Source organism: Arachis ipaensis, chromosome B06 (genome assembly GCF_000816755.2).
Source record: "Arachis ipaensis cultivar K30076 chromosome B06, Araip1.1, whole genome shotgun sequence".
Classification (NCBI taxonomy): domain Eukaryota; kingdom Viridiplantae; phylum Streptophyta; class Magnoliopsida; order Fabales; family Fabaceae; genus Arachis; species Arachis ipaensis.
This window is the reverse complement of record NC_029790.2, coordinates 92179388-92199889: the sequence shown is the minus strand read 5'-3', so window position 1 is coordinate 92199889 and position 20502 is coordinate 92179388.

Below are 20502 nucleotides of genomic sequence, written 5' to 3'. Positions count from 1 at the left end.
GTAGGAGACTCCGGCTGCTGAGACTAGATCTGAAACCAAGGCGAGGAAAGGTAGGTTGCCCGCAATCTGTACGTGTCCCATAGCATGCCGAATATGTCTTGGTAAATTTAGGTGCTGGTCTGTAAGGATACACCATAGTAGAACAACCATATCTGTGGTGAAGGAGGACTCGTGAGTGCTCAGAAAGACGTAATGGGACATGATCTGTGCCCATACTCAAGCCTCTAAGGTAAGTGCTGAAGCCGATGTTCCCTTAGGTCGGGATTGATGGTATCCATAGATCCATCTGCTGCCAGGTTGTGCTATAATTCTGAGAACGGCATCCCAGTCAAATTGGTATGTCTGGCACTTGAAAGAGGCTTTTTGGAATGCGTCCAATCCTTCTAGAGTAGGGGAAAGATCTAAAGCTCGTTGAATGGCCTCTTCAGTTATGGAAACTTGCTTCTGACGGACATAGACAGACTGCAGGGTTGGCGTGTGAAAATTAGAGTAGAATTCAACTACCCATGAAAGGTTAACCTGCCGTGGCTGTCTCTGTAGGAATCCCAATTGTCTTCACTTAATGCGGGGCTCAACAAATTCAATAATGTGGGTCGGAAGGATGAGTAGGTACTCATTGTTATAGTTCCTTTCAGCCAAGGTGGGGAACATCTGCTCACAGTAGCGGTTAGTGAACCGCCCAGTGTTCTTTGCTGGAAAGGCTTTCTCTTTTTCATCGACCTTGATGATCCTCTTGATTCGCTTTGTTGAGGGCTTTACTGCTGTTGAAGATGGCTCTGCAGCTAGTGCTCTTTTTGTTCCTTTCCTTGCTGGTGGTTTGGGAGTAGCTTTCTCTTTACCTTTCTTGGTGGCCATCCTAAAAAGGGAAAAGGAAAGTGATATGTAAAGCTAAGGGTTCGAGCAAGGAGGAGAACGGTACAAGTGATAATCAATGCACGGTAAAGAAGGATGTCGTTAACACATGGTCGCGACTACATGTGAGAAGTTCATCAATGGAAATATAGCAAGTGCATGTTATGGCAAGTAAATGCAAGATATTTATTGGCATGCTGGCAAAGGCATGAGTAGCATAGATCAAACATTAAATGTCCAAATTGATTATCAACTCTTTCAAACTAACAACCTGTTTGTATTGACAATTATATTCAATCAATAATATATAAAAAGGGGTTTTGTGAAAAACAGGTATTAGAGTAGTAGAATAATTTAAAAATAGTGCACAATACCATACGGACTTTTTCACAAACACTTAGAATGCATGGTAAATATGTTATCGAAAGTATTGAATTTAAACATGCAAACAACCCTTAAGAGTTAATATTAATTGTTAAACAATTCCTTAATAACTCACAAGCAAAATATTGAAGAAAACAATTACCCAAAAAAAATTCTAACACCAATTAAAATAATCTAAAAAGAAAAAGAAAGAAAAAGGAAACATAGTGTATGAAAGTAAAAAGAAAGAGAAGAAGAAAACATAAAGAAAAGTAATAATAATAATGGAAAAGTAAAAAGGAAAGAAGAAAAGAAAAGAACCTTGATAATGATTGTGAAAGAGAAGGGGGGAAAAAGGTAAAAAGTAAGAAGGAATAAAGAAGAAAGAAGGAAGAAGAAGGAAATAAGAATGGAAAAGAAAAGATTAGGATTGGGGAAGAAAAGATAAGATATCTGGCGCTGATCTGGATAAACTGTGCGGCGTAGGCGACGCGGACGCGTGGGTTACGCGTTCGCGCAGCAGGCGCGATGTTCAGATGACGCGGGCGCGTGGTTCACGCGTTCGCGTCAAATGATTTATGCTATTGGCACGAGTGCAGCCTCGCGCATGCGCAACTCTATGTTTCGTTCACATATTGCAAAAATTCAGGGTGACGCGTGCGCGTGAGGGACGCGCACGCGTGAATGGCATACTTTTGAAAAATGACGCGTGCGCGTGGGTGACGCGTACGCGTGATGGGTTTTATGCTTTCAGCACCATTCCAGCCTCACTCCATCATAACTCTCTGCCATACACCTTTTTACGTCGATTTTGCAGGGTCACGCATGCGCGTGGGTGACGCGCATGCGTGGATGGTTGATTTCGCAAGTGACGCAGACGCGTCAGGGACGCGTTCGCGTGGGCGTGTTTGTGCCTAAGGCACGCCTCCAGCCACGCTCCCGCGTGACTCTCTGCTTCTTTTCTTCTTGTTTTGAATGCACGTATGACACGTACGCGTCGCGTGCCCCTCTTTTTTTTATGCAGAATGCAGATGCAAATGCAGACTATATGCATGAATACTAAGAAAAATAGAGTAAAATAAAACTAAGAATAAAACAAAATAAAATAAAATAAAATAAAACCAAGCCTGAAAAAGAACGATCATACCATGGTGGGTTGTCTCCCACCTAGCACTTTTAGTTATAGTCCTTAAGTTGGACATTCGGTGAGCTCCTTGTCATGGTGGCTTGTGCTTGAACTCGTCTTGAAACTTCCACCAATGCTTGGACTTCCAATAAGCTCTATCAATACCAAGTAAATTTCTCAAGCTTTGATGGAGTTCTTCACAAGGTTTGAGCTCCCAAATTTGATCCTCATATATTTTCGGATCCCAAATCTTGTTTCTACACCCGTCTTCAAGTGGATAATGATGATTCCATCCGGGTGGTTCAGCCTTAGAATTCTCATTTAGGCACCCAAACATCCTCCTAGACCCATACAGTTTAGTATTCTTCCAACCATGATAATTCAGCGGTGAGCTTCCTACCACAATGAACCTAGGATTATGTTGCCAACCACTGACCATCTCTCTCTTACTCTTATAGCCACAAAGAGCTCTAAGTTGCCCATCCGTCTCAAGTAAAGCATATTCAAGTGGCCTAATTAAGCTTAGAGATGAGAGATTTACCCACTTGAATGAAGGGATGGATGGTGATGGCTTTGAGGGAGAGGTCTCCAACAACCTTGGCAAGGTGATCTCCAGCTCCATTCCCTTGAGCTCTTCCTTGACAACTTCCATCTCCTTGCAAGCTTCTTCAATTTCAACCTCTTCCTCTTGGTAGCTTTCTTCCAATTCGATCTCTTCTTCATTGTTCACCAAGGGCATGGGAGGTTGTGCTTCTTCTTCTTTAATCTCCATGTCAAGTCCAATGGGAGAGGATTCAAATGTAGATAAGAATTCATCAATGATTGAATCCATCTCTTGATCATCCCCTTCAAAGTCTTCAACCATGATACACGCCTTGGAGGTTGTACACCCTCCTCAACATCAAATTCAAACTCCTTAGAAAGGAGCTCTATGACTGGGCTCTCCCATGGACGTTCCGAATCTCTTAAGTCTTCGACCACTTCTTCCTCTTCAATAATTTCGGCTTTCTCCACTTATTCCAGTACAAAGTCATGCTCCTTACTGTCCACTGGAGTTTCTAGTGTCTCCTTCATGCTGTGTTCTTCATTAGATTCTCCATATGAAGCCATGAGAGTTTCTTGAGTGTCCGAACGTCAGGAAGCTAATTTATCGCTTGCTCCAGTTGATAAAGGGTTGCATGAAATTGATCTACTGTTTCTTTGAGGGGAGCCTGTGATTCTTGGGTCGATGGATATGGACATGGTGCATATGGAGGTGGTGGTTCTTGGGAGTAATTGGATTGGAATTGGGGTGGATAAAGGTTAGGGTCATATGGTGGTGAATGGTTCTAGGTGGCTTGTGAGTATGGTGGTTCAAAGCTATATTGAGGAGGTGGTTCATTGGCATATGATGGAGCTTGCTGGTAACTACAAGGGGGTCCACCATATCCATCATCTTGGTACGCACCTCGGAATAGCTCTTGACCATAGTAATTTGGTGGAGGTGGTTTGTCACGAAAGGGTCCACCATAACTATTGTCTTGGTATGCATCACAGAATGGTTATTGGTTATAGTGCATTGGAGGGGGTTGTTGCCAAGAGGGTTGATCAAATCCTTGTGGCTCCTCCCATCTTTGATTCTTCCAACCTTGATGCCAATTTCCATTATAGTTTTCATTCCTTACAACGACATTGGAACCAAACTTAAAACCAGAGGGGTGAGAATTCATAGTAGCAATTAAAGACAAAAATTAATGAAAATAAACTCCTAAAACTAGAAACACTAACAAAGAAACGAAAAAGAAAATATTTACAATAACTAATAATAAGGCACACGTTTGTAATTTCCCGGCAATGGCGCCATTTTGACGATTGGATTCTTGCTAGTAAAGAATTTTATAAAAATAATCGCATTGTAAGTATAGTTTCTAAACCAACAGAGAATCCTTTTGTACAAAAGTTTGGTTGTCACAAGTAACAAAACCCAATAAAATTTATAACCGAAGTATTTAAACCTCGGGTCGTCTTCTCAAGGAATTGCAGGGAAGTATGATTTATTATTGGTTATGGAAAAAGGTATATTTATGGGTTTTTGAAAGGTTGAACAGGGAAATTAAATGGCAAGAAAGTAAATTAATAACTAGAAAAACTCTTGGCAAGGTATGAGAACTGGAAATTCCATCCTAGTTATCCTTATCAAGTGTGATAAGAATTGTTTATTGCTCTCACTTAGTTAACCCTTACTAAATAAAGGAAAGTCAAGTGGACTAATCAACTTGATTCCTCAAGTCCTAGTCAACTCCTATGGAAAGACTAGCTTTAGAGGGATCCAAATTAATCAGCAAATTCTAATTTCAATCAACAGCTGAGTTTAACAACTCAAGTGTCACCAATTACTCAACCAGAGCCAAAAGGGGAAAATCTACTTGAATAAAAATGCCTTAAATTGAAAACATCAATAACATAAATAAAAGGAAGCAATCTTAAATATGAAATACCTCGAATTGTATTAAATAGAAAATCAAATTAAACCTAGGAATCCATAAACCAAATTGGCAACATCAAGTAATCAACTAAAGTAATAGAATGAATAAAAGTAGAAGAGAAACTAAAGTAAAGGAATATTGAACCTGGAATTGGGAAGGAATGAACCATAAACTAAGAGAAATCCTAATCCTAAAAACCTAAGAGAGAGGAGAGAGCCTCTCTCCCTCTAGAAACTACATCTAAAACCTAAAATTGTGAATAATGAATGTTTAATGTCTGTTCTCTTGATTCCCCCATTCTTCAGCCTTTATTCTGTGTTTCTGGGCTTGGATTTAGGCCGAAAAAGGGCCCAAAAATCACTGAGGGCGATTTCTGCAATTTCCTGCACGTGGCATCTGTCACGCGTGCGCATGGGTCACGCGTGCGCGTCACTGTGTTCTGCGCGAGGCACCCGTTCGCGTCGTCCATGCGTGCGCGTCGCTTGCGTTTTGCACTAGGCACGCATCCGCGTAGTCCATGCGTGCGCGTCGCTGCCATTTTCTTCAAAACTCCATTTTGTGCGTTCCTTCCATTTTTGCATGTTTCTTTTCTGTCCTCTAAGCCATTCCTTCCCTATGAAGCCTGAAACACTTAACACACGAATCACGGCATCAAATGGTATAAAGGAGAATTAAAATATACTAATTAAAGATCTCTAGGAAGCAAGTTTTCAATCAAAAAACAATACTAGGAAGGGATTGTAAAATCATGCAAATCATATGAATAAGTGGGTGAAGATTTATTAAAAACCACTCAATTAAACACAAGATAAACCATAAAATAGTGGTTTATCAGACCTCTTCCCAGAAAGCTTTCTTTTGTTATTGGTTTGATTTACTTTGCTTGTTGGGGTAGGGTGTGATTGCTTTTGGTTAACCTTTTCTTCTTCATGGATATGGTCCTTTGTTTCTTGGTCATAATCCTCTTTTTAGTGCTCCTGTAGATTGCCTTCACTTTCTTGAGATAAAAACTTGGGTGTTGTGTGATGGTTGGAGTGTCTTCTTCATTAAGAATTTCTTGGAATTGTGGTTCAATGAACTCAACCTCTATGCAACTCTCTATTTTATTGGAGTGTGGACTCTCTTGATTGACCTCCTCCCTTTCTACTTCATGATGTTGCATTGAGTCCTTTTGGAGTGAGTTTGCATGTTGCCGTGTAACCTTGAGTAGCCTCTGTGGATATGGAGCTCTAGGCTTATATACTCTCACAACCTCTTCCTTCTTTATTGGAATCTCACTTGGTATGGGTGCCTCTTTTTCTTGCTCTTCTAATTCCTCCCTTGCACCCACTATTTGGTCGTCATCCTCCTTGCTAAGCACTACTTCACTCCCTGAGCTGATGACCCTTGTACCCACCATTTGGTCCTCATCCTCCTTGCTTAGCATTACTCTTCTTGTGGTATTGTTTTCTTCCCTTAGCCAAGGAAAGAGATCGGTTAATTCTCCATCATAGGGTTGTGCTAATTGTCTCATTTTTTCTTCATGGTCCCTTTTTTCTATTTTCTCTTTTCCTCTAGATTCTTCATTTGTAAGTTCTTCAAGAAGGAGATCAATCCTAGCAAGTCTATCTAAAGGAGATTGTGTAGGTTGTGATGGTTGGTTGGAGTTGGCTTGTGAATGAAATTGGTTATTTTGTGGTTGCATATTCTGAGAGTGGTATGACTCTTGTGGGTAATGATATGGGTTTTGTAGACTATGAAAAGAGTTTTGTGTATAGTGGAATGAATTTTATGGGTGGTGAAATGAATTGTATGGATTTGGGAAGGAATTTTGTGCTGAGGCATGCTCAAGTGATGAAGAATTTGGACATGTAAAACTAGGAGGTGAGGTTGGATAATTAAGAGGCGATGGCTCTTGATGAATGGGGTATGAATGAGTGAAATCTCTTTAATTTTGATCTTTTCAGCCATAACTTAAGCAGTAATTAAATAAATCAAAATATGGACCATTTTGTGGCCCTGGGAAGCACTCTGTCATTCTTTGCTCTTGATAATCCCAGCCGCCATTATCATAGTATCATGAATCATTTTGTGGTGGTGGGCAATATGCTATGTAATTTGCTTGATCAAAAGGTGATGGAAACTCCATTCTTCTTCAAAATGCTCTATCTTAAACAACAAATACCAAAAGAAATTGGAATCTCCCTTGTCATAAATGAGGGATTCTTAGTGAGGGAATAAAAGTGGCACAATAAAAGAAAGAATTAAAAATAAAGAAATGACTAAAACAAAGAAAAAATGTCTATTCTAGGTAATCAATCAATCGGTAGTTTGTTAATCATAATAATCCCCGGCAACGGTGCCATAAACTTGATAACGAAAAAATTACTTCTTCGTTAATAACTATCGGCAAGTGCACCGGGTCGTATCAAGTAATAAAACTCACAAGAGTGAGGTCGATCCCACGAGGATTAAAGGATTAAGCAATCAATAGTTAATTGATTATTCTAGTTAGACAAGCATAATTGGGTGATGAACAACAAGAAATGTAAATGACATGAAAGTAAAGAAAAGCAATAAAGTGCAAGAAAGTAATTGGCAAGAAAAGTAAAGTGCTGGAAAATTAAAGAGCAAGAAAAGTAAAGTACGGAAAAGTAAAGTACAAGAAAGTAAATGACTATAAAGTAAATGTAAGAACTAAAATAAAATGAACATTGGAATAGAGAGATATTGGATTCTCCGGATCAATTGCTTTCATCTCATCCTCAATCATGCAACTCATTGATCTCTTGGCAATAATGAGTGATTGAATCCCAATTCCTTGGCAATTCAATCTCTCTAATCTTTGAACAATTTCCAATTCATTAATATAATTGCTCATGAGAAGAGATGAAGCTTGGTCCCTATGCCACACACCTTCATAGATCCAAGTATTGGGAGAATTACTCACTATATCCGACCAACCCCAAACCTAATCCAATTTGAGAAAGATTTCAAGCATGGTTCTATGATTCCTCTTCCAAGGTAATCACAAAATCCAAGTACATTCAATTTCTTTCCCAAGACAATTGAATGATTGAATGAAGAACAAAATCTTTCTAGTAAACCAAAGAGAGATGAAGAGAAGAAGAAGAAGAAAAATAATTTAATCCATCAAAAAATAATAGAGCTCTCTTTCCCAATGGAAAGAGTTAGTAATTCATAACTAAATATTTACAATGTGAGAAAGAAAATAGAAGAGAAGAAGAGTATGGAAGGGAGAGTCCGAAGACCCCTCCCAGTGGTGTTATTTTTCTTGTGAAATCTAAATTACAAATTGAAATGAAATTAAAAGAAAATTACAATTAAATGAAAATTCCTATTCTAGATGCTTCTTGTAGCCTTGTGATGTGCCCCAAGGATGTGTACCGGTTCGGAATCCACAAATAATTCCGTTGTTAGTATAGTCCAAACCAACAACAAGCCTCGAGTATCAAATTTAGAAGGGATTTGGTTGTCACAAGTTCAACCCCAATAGAAATAACCGAAGTATTCAAACCTCGGGTCGTCTCACAAGGAATGGGCAAACATGTGCTTCAACATTGGTTAGAAATCCGGGGTTGTGAGTCATGAGTACAAAAATAAATGGGAATCTTAACAAGTAAGTAATCTTAAAATGCAAGAAACTAATTCAAATAACTAAGCAAGACATGAGCAATTCCAAAGTAACCAGTAACATTCAATATGATTCTATTCTCACTAAACAAGTAACTATAACTAAGACAAGTAATTAAGAATTTTGGGTTTTCAAATAGGAATGATAAAAGCAACTCTTGGCTAGGCATGGGAATCGAGGTCACCATCCTTGTCTAATAACCATATCTTGACAATTATGAGGAACCAAACTCATTAAGTCTACTTCTATACTTGAAGTACGCCAAATGGTTTGGTCAACATCAACCCATAAATTCTAACCTCACTACTAATTAACTTAATAGAAGGTTAGCGTCAATGGCTATCAAATTGACCACTAAGGGATCCCAAATCATCAAATCCATTAGACCCAATGACTCAGGTTTACCCAATTCCCTTAGCCTAGGCCAAGAGTAAAGAGAACTACTCCATAATCAAAGTAAACAATTCATCGAACACATGGTAAGCATTGACAAAAGACATGTTCCAAATACCAATTAAATTGAAATCAACAAGTACCTACTAACAATTGTCAACATACAATCATCCAAACAACACAATTAATCATAGAAATCATCAATGTAACATCAACAAGTCAAGATTCACAACATTCATGAAATGGGTATAAAATGACAATTAACAAGAATTCATAAAACTAACACAAGATCTAAGTAAAATTATACTACGGAATTCAAATTGAACAATTAAAACTAGTAATTAACAAGATCCAATTCACAATTCAATAAGGGAAGATCAAATTAAAACTAGATCTAGAGAGGAACAAGGGTTTCTCTCTCTAGAAGAACAAAGAACCAAAAACTAGCTAAAAATGTGTCTTAGTGTAAAATGATTGATCCCTCCCCCTTTCCCCTAGCATCCTTGGGTCTTTTCCATGCAGAAATAGCTTGAATTTGGGCCTGATGAGCCTCAAAAATCTCCAGTCATGATTTTCTTTAATGAGGTCACGTACAGCTTCCCGCGCGTACGCGCCATGCTTGCGTGCGTGCCGATTGCTTTTGCGATCCACGCGTGCGCGCCAAGTGCGCGTGTGCGTCGATGGAAATCCTCTGATCCGCATGGATGTGTCCATCCTTGCGCACCACTTCCAGCCATCTTCATCCACGCGTGCGCGTGGAGTGCGCATGCACGCCAATGCAGATTTTTCCAAAATTCAAATCTTCATGTTCCTCCCTTTTGTGCATGCTTTCTTTCTCTCCTCTAGGTCATTCCTACCCTATAATTCCTGAAATCACTCAACAAATACATCACGGCATCGAATGGCAATAGAAGAGGATTAAAATATGGCAATTTTAAGGCAAAATAAGCATGTTTTTCATCATGGAGCAATATTAGGAAGTGAACACAAAATCATGCATTTCTTGTGAATAAGTGTGAGAAATAGTGACAAAACCCCCCAAATTCTACACAATATAAACCACAAAATTGGAGTTTATCACCTTGATTGGTTGATAATTGTGGGCTTGCTTGCTTCAGCTTTAAAGTGGACTTGAGTGAGAGAAGTGCATCAGATTGAGGTCCAGAGTGGCTTGGCATTGGTGCTGCCATTAGTCACACCAATACTATGACTTGTTCCCAAGTTGGTGTTTTTCGGGCTTAAAGATGCCTATTATTTGTGCTCCAATTTCATGCCCACTATAGACTATTATATATCTTTCAAAAGCTCTAAATGTCAGCTTTCTAATGAAACTGGAAGCACCTCAATTGGACCTCTGTAACTCAAGGTATGCTCCTTTGAAGGGGATAAGGTTGCTGGTGTTAGTGTGCTTAATGCTGCCACTAATGCCAGCGTTAACGGTGTTAATAACGCCAGGTTCTGAAGCTCAAACTTAATATTCACCCCATACTATTATATATTATTGGAAAGCCCTGAATGTCTACTTTCCAATGCTTTTGAAAGCGCATCATTTGGAGCTTGGTAGCTCAAGTTATACTCCTTGGAAGGTGAAAAGGTCAGCTGGCCTTACTACAGGTTGGTACCATTTTCATCTTTACACTTTTGAGGCAGGTTTTCTCCCTCAAATTTAGTATCCACCATGTAGTGCCATATATTATTGGAAAGCTCTATATTTCTACTTTCCAATGCCACTAGAATCACCTCATTTGGAGCTTTCTAGCTCAAGTTCTCCTCCTTTGAAGAAGACAAAGTCAGGCTGCCAAGGGTCGCAGGCGTTATTGGCGGTTGTGTTAGTACCACTAACACTGCAGGGTTGGTGTTAATGGTGGCGTTAGTGCCACTAACGCTAGCTCTTCTTGCTTCTCTGTCGTTAATGGTAGCATTACCAGCGTTGGTAACGGCACAGATGCTCCCTTTCCTGGCATTGGCACTGGCGTTAGTGTCACTAACGTGGCCACTAACGCCACCATGCTTCCTTGGCTTCTTCTCTTCTCTGCTTCATCTTTTAAGCTCATTTCTTCTTTCATGCTTGTTTTGTGCTTTTTACTTCTTTTTCCACCATTTTCTACAAAATATATCAACTCAAAGAGATGAAAGTAATCTATGACTTAAGGATAAAAATACTCAATAATTAAGCATGATTAATTAAATTTTGATATGAAAAAGTATAGAAAACACAATATGATGCACAATCATCAGTGATTAGTCTCAATATCTCAAGTTCAATGCTTCAATTATCCGAAAAAGTACTCACAAACAAGCATGCTATCTATATCAAGTAGATAACCTGAATAGCACAAAAGAAAAATGACCCAGAGTATGTAATGAAGCAAAATCGGTCCATCCCTCAGGCTCACGAGGACGAACTGCTCCGATACCATAAATGTAACACCCCGTTACCCTAAGCCTTACCTCTAGCCACAAAGCAAAGGATAACAAAGTGCCACGACAATTCCAAATCTTATAATATGTAATATATATCCAAGAATTTATATAATTAGAAGCCCGATGAAGGAGTAAAGCTCAAAGTCACATAAAACCAGAATTACGAAATGCGAAGCGTTCACACACAATAACTAAATGCGTAGGCACGGACAAAATAAGACATAATATATATATATATTTCGATACCATACCCCGTTACCCTAAGCCTTACCTCTAGCCACAAAGCAAAGGATAACAAAGTGCCACGACAATTCCAAATCTTATAATATGTAATATATATCCAAGAATTTATATAATTAGAAGCCCGATGAAGGAGTAAAAGGAGTAAAGACATAAAACCAGAATTACGAAATGCGAAGCGTTCACACACAATAACTAAATGCGTAGGCACGGACAAAATAAGACATAATATATATATATATTTAAAGTAAGATTTTCAAATCACTCAAATTTAAGTTTTATAATTAAATCAAGCCAAAGTATCAAAACAAAAAATATTGAAGCCAGCCCATTTAAGTTTGACAAACTAAACATAAAAAAATGCAATATATCATAAACAAATTGAAGCTAATTTAAGTTTTTGTTAGCCTCAAACAAAATATAAATGTTTGTCATGTTTCAAATTGAGTAACTTAAAATATCAATAGTCACTTTGCTCTAACTTCACAATGTCATAATTTGGAGTTGACCCTTGCCCATTATTGGTCAAATTTTCCATCCTTGCTTGGTTCTCATTTCTTATCCTTCTATTATTAGCCATCAAAACTTGGGTCTGATTAGTTTCCCTTGTTCATGAGGTCGCCAAACTCTATTTGGAATTGTTTGAAACCAAAGATACTATAGTTAAGGACTAATAAGGGTAAAACTGTATGGTTAAAAAAATATAATGCTGCAAAATATATTAATAAGGGTTATGTATTTTTTCGTCTCTAATATTTGTGGTGAAAATTAAAATCATCCCTAAGGTCTTTTTATTATTAAAGTAGGAGTGACAAATTCATTTCTTAATAATTTTTAAGAAGATACCCATAGATTATTGCATATATAAGGCAAGTTCAAACTACCAATGTTGGACTAAGTTGACGAGTGAAGTAACCACTCGATTGACTCAAGTTAGCCGATGGTGTTTTTCTTCCCGTTGGTTGCATGATATTTGTCATTCTTACTATTAGATGTAAAACTTATTATTGAATCATCAGTTATGTATATCTTAAATATATAAATTAAAATAAAAATATTATTTGTATATCAAAATTATTCATGATATATTTGTGTATTTTTAACTCATTTTCAATATATATTGTATATTCTAACATATATTTTATATTAGTGACCGATTTTAATGTACATCTAACATGGTTAAAATAAAAAATATTAGAAGTTATTCTATTTTTCTCTTTCTTCATTAATTAAGGATTGTTTGAAATATTAATATCTTTTGACTACTCTATCATAATAATTAAGCATTAATGAGCAAAAATAATAGATACGTTGTATATTTTTTATTTAATTTATTTTTAATATGTATTTTGTATTTTAACATATATTTTATATAGGTGATTAATTTTGTAGCTGATTTTTTGTATACATCTAATATCGATTATGCTACGTGTACACCAAAGTCAGCCACCAATATAAAATATGTAACATCCTACCACACCGAGTTTTACGCTATAGTCGTAAATCAAAGGCGGTGAGGCGCTATACATATACATATATATTCAAAGGATATTTTAACTAGGAGTCTTGAAAGAAAAGATAGGTAAAAAACGAGAATCGCGTCGCGCTCGAAAAATGATAAAGGTAGAAAGCTTGATACAAAAAACCAAAGAAACATAAATATAGATATAGAATTCCAAACAATTTATATAACAAACTCTAGTCTCGACTTGTGAAGCAAAGGCCCGCTAGAAATATATATATACAGCCCCAAAATAGTTAACAACTATAAACATAAATTTTGTTTTCTCCAAAAATCGACCTCTAAGAGGAATATACAATTTTTTTTATAATACAAAAGTGGATAATATGAACATAAACTAAGTACAAAATACAACTCCCAAAATTGATCTTCGCTTCCAGAAGAGCATCTTGCATGCTCAGCGAGGTGCATCACGTCCTGTATATGAAAAACAGAAATTCTCGAAACGGGTGAGAACCCTTCCGGTTCCCAGCAGGGTTCCCAACAGGGTAAAAATTTCAAATAGAGACAATGTAAAATCACATGAACCTTCTAGGCAATCCTAAAACTCCAACAGACAAGATCCAAGCCTAGGATTCTCTCTAAATCCCAACAGGGTAATATACTAACTCTCAGCTACATGATAAACCTCTAATCTCAGCCCTTTTTTTACTTCATTCTCGGCATCCTTTTTTCCAACATCACAGTTGATCAGTGTTCAGTATCTTATTCAGTAGTAGGAAGCACATGTAAAGCAATACAAGTCAAGCACAATTAGGCAAATAATATAGATAACAACTAGTCAGAATAAGCAATTAGGCAAACCAAACACAATTAAGCAATTCCAAACAATGGCAAACAAATGCAGTATGATGCATGTCTGTCCTACTGACCATGGGCTCATATGTCGGTTAAACTGCCAGAACCCGACACATCCAGTAGCTAACCTGAACATTGTCTCTTTGTTTTACTTCCACAATCTTGGGATATAGTGCCCGTCACATTCTTAGGATATAGTTCCCGCCATACTCTTGGAATATAATGTCCGCCACACTCTATACAAATAGAGAGAGAACCACAAACAAGCAGGATTTCACCACCACCTTTACTCGGGTTACAACCACCAAGTCAACCTGCAAGCGGGATAACACCATCATCCTTGCTAAATCCAATTCAATATGCAAGCAGGATAACATCACCATCCTTGCTAAACACAATTCAATATGCAACCAGAATAATACTACCGTCCTTGCCACTCCAGCCATTCAGGCCATAATCATTCGTTGTTAATGTCTTTTAGCAATTTCATAAGTTATATAACTCATTAAACCTAGTCTTTCATTAATTTGTCAATTTCATTAACACGTGAGCTAGATGAAATCTCCGTCCTTACCGCGAGCGGGATAAAACTACCATCCCTACATAATGATTTACACACTGAGCAAGCAGGATTACACCAGCGTCCTTGCCAGGCAAAAAACCAAGCATATTGGTTCATGCACTGCATAAGCGGGATTACACCATCGTCCTTGCCAGGCAAGGGACCTTTATCATATCCTAAACCAGTTTACAATTCCATCCAATTTCGAAAGATTCAACCTAATTAACATAACCCCTTTCATGTATTAGCTACTTCAATCTCATTATTTCGTGAGTGGGATAAGACCATCGTCTTCACAGCGAGTGGGACAAAGCCACCATCCTCGCTTAACCCAGAGCAAGTAGAACAGACCCAACCCTTGCATCTTACCCAGGCAAGTAATCATTAATCATTAACTTTAATCACGTTCACAAATTATTAGATTTATTAACCCTAATTATTTACTAGTTAATCAACTCTAATTACTCATGAGCGAGATAAGGTAACACCCCGTTAGCCTAAACCTTACCTTTAGCCATAAAGCAAAGGATAACAAAGTGCCACGCCAGTTCTAAAGCTTATAATGTATATAATATATGTCCAAGAATTTATATAACTAGAATCCCGATGAAGGAATAAAGCTCAAAGTCGCGTAAAGCAGAATTACGAAACGCAAAGCATTCACATCACAATAACTAAACGCATAGGCACGGACATAACAAGACGTAATATATATAAATCCATGTAGATAGCTCCAGGATACACAAGGTAATAATTAAATTAACAAGATATATAGATATGTGTAAATATGATATACCAAAAAGATGAATAGTCACAGCCTGCGGAGTTTAGGCCGGCTAATCAAACTGAAATACAAAAGAGTTTTAGAAGTTTAAAACAGCTTATAGAACTTATCTTTCAAATCAAGCCTCTAAGGCCATAAAGTCTAAAATAAAAAGGTGATGGAAAGTACTACAATAAATAATCAAAATACAAAAGAGTGCATAAGATTCTCCGCTCCGTCACCATCTCGCAACTCACCGAGGTGGGTTACGACATGCATCTGAAAAATAACAACAACATATGGTATGAGAACCAGAGGTTCTCAGTGTAGTAACAGTGCCCAATATGTAAGATATAAGGTTCTGGGACGCGAAAGGCCATCCTAGAACTTCACATCGAATACAGATATTCCAGCTTAACAAAATAAATAAATTTAACCATAACCATAAACAGGGTTATCTAAATTTAGGAGATTTTTAACTAATAGTGATCACACCGCTGTATCCCACAGCCTTCGCCATCCTAACCTCCTTGCGATCCCATCACCGCCTACCTAACCTCCTCAGCACCAGACAAACACAGATATTCCAAGCAAGTAAAACACAAGTAGTATACATGTACATCAAGTAATACAACTAGCAAGTAAGCAAATTTTACATTTAGGCAAAAGATACAACTAGGCAAAGCAAACGAAACACATAGAAGATGCACATGATGAATGCCTATCTTATTGAAATGCCAATCCAACACATCCTTTAGGATGTTGCCTTTCCTGCCACGCCAGTGATATAGTGTCCTGCACACTCATGCAGCAGAGAATCTACTATGCCAGGGATATTGTGCCTTACACACTATTAACCCGTAAATATAGTGCCCAGCACACTCCTGTGATAGAAGATCTGCCACGCTAGGGATATAGTGCCCTGCACACTCACGCGGCAGAAAATTTTATCCATCATAATTTCATCCCAAGGATATAGTGCCCTGCACACTCTTGCGACAGAGAACCTACCACGCCAGGGGTATAGTGCCTTGCTCACTATCATTCTATATCCAATAAGTCCATCCACCTCAAATCATCATCAATCATCACCATATTCTCATATCAAACTTTTCTCAGCTCTCAAGTCTCAACATTTCAGGGATATAGTACTCAGCACACTCTTGCAGCAGAGAATCTGCCACGTCAGGAATCTATCGTCCTGCACGCTTCTTTCAATAACGAACACGTACCTCATTCATCTCCGAGTTCTACACTCATCATAACCATCATCAGTTTTAATTTCACAAAGTATCATCCTCTCACAAGTTCTCAAAGCCATCTCCAATAAAGCATTTAACTAGTTCACCCACAACTTCAGAAACCTAAGTCTCCGTCTTCTAAATTCACACAGAACTCACAAATCTCAATTACAAACCTATTCTTACTAGTCTTTGGGTCTAATTATTAAATAAGAGCCTTAATTAAAATTTAAAGAAGTTTGAAAAGCTATTGAACCTTTGAAAACGAAGAAAAAATAATTTTTCAGCAAAACAGGGTCTGTGCGTATACACGCCCCTGTGTGCGTACACACACGTTGAAAGGAGATGTTGCATTCTCCGGATCAAATTCATTCTCATCTCTTCCTCAATCAATGCATTCATTGATCTCTTTGGCAATCTTAAGTGATTGGATCCCAATTCTTTGGCAATCCAATTTCTCTAAGCTTAAACAATTGCCCAATTCCTTGATCTAATTGCTCATGGAGAGAGATGAAGTTTGGACACTGATTATACCACACACTTTTATAGATCAAAGTATTGGTAGGATTACATGTCACTATATCCATCCAACCCCCAACCTAATCCGATGTGAGAAAGCATTTCTAGCATGATTTTCTTATTCCTCTTCCAAGGTTCAGAGGGAATCCAAGTATGAACAATTTCTCTTCCGAGACAATTGCTCAATTGGATGAAGATCGAAAGCTTTTAAGCAAAATCAAGAGAAAAGATAGAGGAAGAAAAATAAAAACTACAATTGATCTATTGAATTACAACAGAGCTCCTTAACCATATGAAATGCGATTTAGTTCATCATAGCTCAATTCAAATAAAAAAGAAGAAGTGCAGGAAAAATAGAGAAAGTACAGAAGAAAATGATTGCAGAGTTCCCAATTTGGGTCCCTCACTTCCTTGCCTCCTGAACTCCCAGAGCCCCTCTCAGGGCCTCCAGAGAGCTCCCTTCAATCTTCAAAAACTCCTCTATTTATACTCTCCTTTCCATCTTCAATTGAGTCTTCATTGTACTTGGATGTGGGCCTTGGCCTTGATTGAAGCAATTAGGAGTGACTCTTAGTGACGTTGATGAGGGTCGTTTGGCAACTAACGTTCACAAGTTTGCATGAGTGCATTTTGGAATGAAATTAGACTTAACGTTGGTGACCAACATTTGTATAAAAATGTTGAGTCAAACGTTGCATGTAAAAATCTTTTCTGGGCGTTGCCAGCAATGTTTGACTAAACGTTCGTGCACCAACATTCGTCTGGTCACGCGTGTGCGATTTTAGCTAAAATTCACGTTCACGCGTACGCATCACCGATGCGTACGTGTCACTGCAAATTTTCCAACTTCATAAATAAAAAATTATCGCAGGCGTTGGAATGAACATTGGTTCACCAACGTTACCTCCAAAGTTGGCAAGGTCACACGTGCGCGTCACCCACGCGTACGCGTGGATTGTTATTTTCCCACTCTCACGCGTACGCGTCACCACGCGTGCGCGCACAGCAAATTTTTCCAATTCCAAATTGAGATTTTATCGAAGACCTTGGTGAGGAACGTTGGTTCACCAACGTTCCCATGAATGTTAGACACCTTTTTCTTTGCAAAGTTGCCAGCAACGTTGGTTTGGCCACCAACGTTGCTTCCTTCTCCTTTTTCTTGCTCTTCCTCTGCTTCTCTTCACCTATCATCAGCCAAACAAATGCATCAAAGCCTTGCCATAATCACAAGATTTTGCATCATTCATAGCATTAGATAATTCTTGTATAAATCTCATGAAAATGCACATAATTAACAATGTTTGATTGAATCATAGCATGCATGAAATTCTCATCCAAATACTTACTTATTGCCTAAGAAATGCATGAAACTATCCTGAAACAAACTAAAAATGGCTTGTGAAACTAGCCAAGATGCCCTGACATCAGGTAGATGATACAAGTCATCACAACACCAAACTTAAGTTTTGCTTGTCCCCAAGCAAATCAATGTGAATTGTTCTTAATTGATTGAGAATTGACCCTTAAGAGAATATATTCACAATTAAAGATAGAGGTTAAGTATCAAATCATGCATGAACTTTGTGAATTTCATATCACAATGAACTCTTAAACTTGTGAGGACCTTTTTAAGTGCTTGTTTCTAGAGCCCTTTCTATTGATTGTCACCTTGAAGTATTAAGCTTTGTTATTATTTTTCTTTTGATTGTTCTTTTCTTTTCATTCCTCTTTTGCTTTCCTTGATTGACCACGACTCTAAATGTTTTGTCTCAAGAGGACCCTTTAGGTTAAGCTTTCAATTAGCACTCCCAAACCAGTTGGTTTTAGGGTACTAGGTGTTGAAACACCCCTAAGAATTTACTTGCGCAGGTCTCTCTTCTTGACACATCTTCACCACAAGCATCTACTAGGATTTTGGCTCTTTGAGCTATTTGTTTCTTTCTTTTATCCTAGTAGTTGATGCTCAGAGCCTTGGGTCTTGCTTACTACTTCTTGGTTCTATGGATATTCAAGGGTCATCCTTGGCATCTACTTGTTATATCCTCTATATCTAAGTGTTCATCATGGTCTACTCACTTTCAGATTTTTATTCATGATTCCATACTTGTTCCTCATCTCTTAATCTGAATTATCTCACTTGGGTCTTAGTCTCTTGCTCTTGTTTTTGCAACAACTCATCATTGATTCTTGTGAAAATAAACTACTTTTATTGATGTAATGAAGACTTAACAAAAAGACATTTTCTTTCTCAATTTAAAAGACTGGAACTTGAAGGACTCATAAAAAGACTCTAAACTCATAAACAAACAACTACTATATCAAAATAAACTACTAAGTAGTAAATTCAGAAATTAAATTTCAACCATGGGACTCAACAACCTTGTACTCTTGAGCAGCTTCAATGCATAGGTCCCTTCCCCTTATCCTTCTTTTTGGAGGACTCATCATCGTCCTTCTTCTTGGAGGCTCTTTCTTGTGCAGGGGTGTCCCTTGGCTTCCAAAAGCCTAGCCTTCTCATAAAGGTTCTCTCATCCTCTTTGTGCTTAGCTAGTATCTCTTCTTGCCTTACACTCAACTCTTCCATACTTTGCATGAATGTTGGATAATTGGGGTTGAGAGTGGCTACGACATTACACAAGTGATTTAGCTTCGCTTGTGTGTTTATGTCATATTGTCTCCTTGATGTGGTCCTAGCCTCATAGAGAGACCTAAATTCAACAAGGTTCCTCTGTTGCACTTGTTGTTGCTCCATGATTTTGTTGAGACTACCTTGCATTTCTCCCCAATGAAACTATCCCTGTTGCTCTTTCATGTACTCTACACTCCCTTGGAGTTGCTAGATACTCTCTTGCATTTGCTCCCATTGTTTTTGCTGCTCCCTAAGTTGAGTGATGTCTTCTTGCATGTGGTTGATGTTCCCTTGCATTTGGTGAATGTTTCCTTGCATCTCTTCCCAATTAAAGCCTTCTGGAAATTGTGCTTGAAACTGTGGAAATGGTGCTTGAAGCTGTGGAAATGGTGCTTGAACATAAGCTTTTTTTTTGTTCTGGTGGCCCTTGTGGTTCTTGTATATGGACCCTATGTTCTCTGGCTCTTTGTAGTGGGTTGATAGCCATCACTTTCTCCATCTTCTTTGTAGTGATTGGTTTGTCTTGCTCAACCAATGTTTCATCAATGACCTTCTCCACTCCAGCCTCATCACACAGTCGCTGAATGATGCTTTGGAAGGCCAATCTTGTGCTATCTTTGGTGCTTTTCAGCACCCTGTGAATGTTATTCATTATCATCTCCCCCACATTGATGTTCTCCCCCTTCATTATGCTGTAGATTAGCACAGCCTATTCCAAACTCCAAAGTGTTAGAGGTGGGGTTGAAGGATCTCCTCACAAAATCCAGCCACCCTCTAGCATGAGGGCACAAGTCTCTTCTTCTCAGCTGGTTTGGCCTTCCATCTTTGTCATTGATCCATTGAATATTGAGGACACAAATCTCATTCAATATTTCTTCAAAACTGGGATCAAGTTACTTCATCCTTTCCTCAAAGCTTCAGGTGGAGCTTGTGCGCCTCACCTCTAGCATTCTTTCCAGATTTACAGGGCT